Here is a 6,036-nt window from a genome sequence, read left to right as displayed (position 1 = left end):
AACATTATATAGAGTAAATGGAAATGCTTCCTTCATGACCTTTTGTAAACTCTGGGATCTATCATCTTTGAGACATTTGCCAACTTTAGAAGCAGAAATATTATTAGCATCCTATTTTTTTTATTTCCTTGAGTAATTTGAAAATAATATAGTTTTTATACATAGAATACATTATAGGAGTTCATAAATATTTTATTTTATCTCCCCTTCTAGGGAGATGGTAGAACTGTACTTACCTGCCTTATTTGAAAGCAACCCAGCTATTTAATTTGCTTTATCAATAAAAGGTATGAAAAAAATGATGTGAGCCACTTTTTGATGATGCCATGTTCTCTTTCCTCTACCATCAAAATGATGTTCAAGGTAGAGTTCTCAATCAGCCTGAAATAGTTTGAAAACAATTTGGAGTAGAACTCCAGCCCTTGATAGACAAGTAACATGAGTGAGAAATAAATACCTACTACTCACAGTCACTGAAAATACAGAGGTTTTTATTAGTCAATTATAATATAGCTTATACTTACACTAACTGATTATAGAAACTGGTCCTAGTAATAGGGTTTGAATATCCAGAACAAAAATAAATTAGGAGGCACTGCACAGGATCAGGGCTCAGACAGTGAGGAAATCAATATTAAAAAATTGAAACCATAGTGACAAGGTAAAATGCTTGATACACTATCATTTTTAATAGCTTATATGTTAAATAATGAACCCAATTGTAATGACTCAAGACAAAGAGGTTGAAACACACTTGTATTTGTTATTTTTTGATACATTTTACAGGACTTAAAAAAAAGATAAGCTTAGAAAAAAGTCCATGTATTCAAGTTGAGATAAAATGACTCATTAGAGTCTAGATTTTTAGATGCTAGAGGAGTTAAAAAAGAAAAATAAATATTTTCTCAATTTTATATAACACATAAAATTGTGGACATTCTTTGAGGAACAAACGGTAATTAAAATATAACCCCTAACCCAGATATTATGTCATAACCCTGTAATTCCAATTATTCACAAAGCTGATGCAGGGGTATTTCAAGTTTGAGGACAGTTTGGACAATGTAGCAAGAACTTGTCTCAAAATGAAAAACAACAATGGCTTAGATATAGCTCAGGATCAAGTGCCCATTTATGTGTGTGCATACACCTACACACATAAATCTCTCTCTCTCTCTCTCTCTCTCTCTCTCTCTCTCTCCATATATATGTGTATAATTACATATATTCATGTGCATATGCATACGCACATATATAAAAATCCATGGAGTAAGAATTGATTCAAGAATATATATCATACACTTGTTATTAAACATTCTATGTGAATTACAAAAGCACCCGATATATCCTTTCAGTTGAAATAAGTAATTCAGAGAAAAGAGAGTCAAACTAAAGAAAAAAGTGAATAGGCCTATCCCACTGAAGACTGATAGGTTCCAGGAAATTACAAAAGAACATAGAAAGAGAATTGTATATTGATAAGAACTGAGAACTTGGCCACTGGAACATTGAATCGACTGAGATCAAATAGATAAGAAGCAAAATTGTTGAAAGAGTAATATAACAAATAAATTATGAATCTGCAGTTTTCAAAAACCTTCTGTTTGAGATGTAAAATAATTTTTGGACCCCCTATTTTCTTAAGTAGAAAGGATGTTGAGAAAACTTACATTGTCTTCTTCAAATATAGCCATTGAGCATAATGGAAATAGGATGTCCGAAATGTAGAATTAAAGGATTATGAAAACCAAAGAATAAATGAGCTATTTTTCAGTAAGTGGAAGTTGAGAACATTTATGAACTCAGTGTTGGAATTTCTCACAATAACTGCTCAATAGTTCTCAGCATTTCTTGGGACCTATGAATTATGATCTTCTCTAAATTTCCTCTATCTGAATGGGAGTGTTAATACTGGTCACCTTCATTCAATTCCATCTGTTAAATTTTGAGTATGCATAGGGCAGGTAACTTTGCCTTTTTTAATTTACAGATCACTGAGCCAAGAGAATGCAAGTACAGATCTAATGAAGAGATTAGAGAACACTAAGAGGTCCTGTACTTTGAGTTAGAGTTGTAAACTAACTGGATGGAAATGCTTGTTTCTCTTTAGAAAGGAGCAGATATAATTTGTTTGTAGGAAGAAGAATAAAATAAACCTTTTTATGACTAAAATGGAAGACTGTGGTAGTCTCTAAGAATCTCCACAAATTTTTTTTTCATTCCTTCTAGGCATATGATAAGACTATAATTTTCTCTGCCGTTCAACAAATGTGTGACTTTATATAACTTTGGTCAATAAGTATGAGGTACATTAATTGTCAAAATCCTAGGAATTTTCAGTGTCAATGGGTGTTTTGCAATTTTTACTTCCCTTTATCACAAAAATCTAGAAAATATTTGACACTGTCCACTCCACCTACTTATATCTCTAATGGGGAGTAACATGGAAAAGATTTTCAAATGACATTAAATGTAAATGAGACCTAAACACAAAAAAATGAGTCTTAGTTGCTTTAAGCCACTGTGATTGTTTTACAAAATTTTTAATTGGTAATTTCTCTTAGAAATTAATTTTTAAATAATAATATTTTAAAATATTTAAATTTAAAAATAATTATTTTCACCATTAAGTGAGGTAAAAGTAAAAAAAATTATACTTAGAGAGTGACCCAAATTTCGTGTGCACCGACATATGTATATGAAAGTACTGGAAATAAATTAATTAATTTGTGGTGAGGTAAATAATAGGACCTAAGCAAAATTTTATTCTAAGTTTCATATATTTTTTTGAAAATTTTCCATTGATATTTATTTGATTCCTACTAGACACCATCTTAAAATTATGAATTTTAAGTCTAATGTAATTAAACATTCGGCAACCAATTTTAGAAACATCTATTCCAATCCTCAAGTTTACCATAACAATTTCCCAAAACCTGCTTTCAAAAAAAATTTTTGTAAATATCTGTAAATTTGTGAGTCATATACAAATAATTTAAATAACAAATATAAAGCAATTTGAGTCTAACATGTGAATAATCATCAGTATTTTAAACTATTTTATATTGTCCATATCTACATTATTATCATATACCACATTAATCTGAGACACCTAAAATGTGTCTGCTCTCCTAAGTGTGCAGAAGTGTGCAGAAAGTTAAGGTTTTATCTGTAAGATGAAGAATAAAAGAATGAAAGAAAAAAACTCTCAAAAAATTATAACTACAATTCTTAAAAGATAACAGTATACAAACATGGAAATTATAACATCAAAAATTCAGAATGTTGGAGAAAAGCAGTCAAATTATTGAATTTTATTCTCTGTGATAAGTCACCATATATTTATAATAGATTATTATAATATATTTTTGTAAGCCTCCTTGCAACCTGGAAGAAAATCTTAAAATGCACATGCTAAAAACAAAACCACAAGTGAGGGCTAGATTGAAGATGTGGCTGAACAGAGAAGAAACAGGGCAACAAAGTAAAAATTACATTTCCAGGAGAGGGATTGAGGGAAGAAATCTGAAAATCAGCAAGGAAGTAAGGGAATCCTAAACACCATAAGTGAGTATGAAAGGTATCAGAGAGAAAGATGAAGAACACTTATTTTGACCTTGGATATCCAGGAAGAGGTGTGCAGCGGGGTGGGGAGGGGGACTCCATATTGATAGTTGAAAGGTAAGTTGGAAGGTATCAGTAACCCATTATTGCAGCAAATCTGTAATTCTAACTGCAGGAGAATTCCATAGTACTCACTTAAATCCAGCTTGGGAAGCTTTCTGTGGTCTAACCAATGCTTTCACCTAAAGATGAAGCTCTCCTTGGGCTCCAACAGGTGCCACAAGCCCCACAACCCAATGTGCTACAACAGTCAGTCTTATACTCTAACCCGCATTAGAGTCCTGTAGCAAACCTCTGATGCTGTAAGGAAACTAAGGCCTATGTATACCTCATAGCATAAGACAGGCCATTATGCATTCTGAAGATATGGGACCAAGGCTATTGAGTTTAGAAATAACAGTACTGTCCACAATTGCCTAGTGGGAGTGGGAATGGTCCCATTCGTGTTCTGCAGCTCCAGAACTGAAATTGCCACCACCAGCAGCAATTTCTCCACCAGACCTTGGGGCAGCATCATTCATGTCCTAGAGCTCCAGGATCACTGGCCCCAGAAGGACCCACACTTACCATATGGGCCTAGGAATGGTGCCTTTCAAAGCCCATGGATTTGAGTCTATAGATAATGGTGCCAAAATCCCTGGTGTCACCTGTGCTCAACATCTCCTTTGAACCCAAAGCCTGGGGCAACAATTTCTGGTGCCAGAGATACCGGTATCACTGATGCTAATACTGCAGTACCTGGAAAAGATCCTTTCCATTCCCTGTGGCTACAAGCCTGCAGCTTCCAGTACCTCCAGTCCAGGGATAGCCTGTGCCATCTCAAGGTCTTTAGGAAAGTCTCCTTCATGTTGCTTGACTCCAGCACTAATGCTCCCAGTGTTGCACACCCCCAGTGACTGGATGGTTCTCTCTGCCTCCTACATCCCTGGAACTACAGTCACCACTATCACAAGATCAAACCCCATCAAGACTAGACTCAGTGAAGCCTTTGACACACACTATAGGAAACCCAAATCCATTGCAAATTTGCACCATTATCTTTAAGAACTGCTATAGCCTAGACTGTCGAGGGGCTCAAAGAGATTTCTGAAATTGATTACAGCTGAAGTTTATACTTCTGAGCTTACATAGAGCACAACTGAAGCCCCAATTCAACTGACAACCTATATCACACATAAACGAAAAATATTGTTCTTATGAAAGCTACTAAATAAAATGTGAAGAAGCACCTATTGCACAAGATACACAGACATCAAGTAGGGGCCCAAGAAACATGAAAAAGCAAGAAAGCATGCCACTTCCAATGGAACACAATTCTTCAGAAATGCATCTCAATTTAAAGGAAATCTATGGAACTCCAGCAAAGAATTTAAAGCAAAGATCTTAAGGAAACACAAAAAAACAGAAGAATGAAGACAATACAATAAAATGAGAAGAAAAAAATGCATGATATGATTGTCATGAATAATTAACAAAATGAGTGAAAAGAATTGAAAAGAATCAATCAGAAAACTTGGAAATAAAAATTTCTATGAATGAAATAAAGAATGTAATTGAGAGCTTCTTCAACAAACTAGACCCAGCAGAAGAAAGAATTTACTAACTTAAGGACAGGTATTCTAGAAAGCCTACTAAAACAAAGAAAGAAAAAGTAATACTTTTTTAAAAAATAAAGAAAAATAAAAGGTATGAAGAAAGCCAAGAAGATATATAGAAGACTATTAGTAAAAAAATATTCATATTATATGAGTTGTAGAATAAGAAAATAAAAACGAAAAAATGCATCAAAACCTCCTTTAATTTAACTAAAAGCAAAAAAATCCCACATTTTCAAAGGGATATGCACATCAGGAATCAAAAAGCTCAAAGGACATCAACTAGACTCAACCCTAGAAGATATTTTTAAAGGAATATTATAGTCAGACTTTCAAAAGTACAAGCCAAATAGAGAATTAAAAAACAGGAAGAAAATTGTGTCAAGTCACATATAAAGAAATCCTGGTTAGAATAAAGGCAGATTTCTTGGCAGAAATTGTGTAGGCCATAAGACAACATGATGACATCTTCAGAGTCCTAAAGGATTTAAAAAAAACCCTGAAAACTAAGAATACTATGTCCCACAATACTATTCTTCAGAAATAAAGTGAAATAAAACACTTCCCAGGTAAGAAAAAAATGAGGGAATTTTCCAGAGGTGGAAAGGAAGAAAGGATATGTAAAAATGTCAGAAAACAACAAAATGACAGAGTAAGTTCACACCATATTGATAATAATTTTGAATATGAATGGATTAAATTCTCCAGTCAAAAAAAAGGTTGGTCAAGGGATGAAAAAAGCAAGTTCCAATTATATGTCCCCTAAAAGAAATTCACTTCACTTCACTAAATAAGATACACACCACAGACTAAAAAG

The sequence above is a fragment of the Callospermophilus lateralis genome, chromosome 6 (genome assembly GCF_048772815.1).
Source record: "Callospermophilus lateralis isolate mCalLat2 chromosome 6, mCalLat2.hap1, whole genome shotgun sequence".
Lineage (NCBI taxonomy): Eukaryota > Metazoa > Chordata > Mammalia > Rodentia > Sciuridae > Callospermophilus > Callospermophilus lateralis.
The sequence above is the reverse complement of the archived record's forward strand: the minus strand, read 5'-3'. Positions refer to the sequence as shown.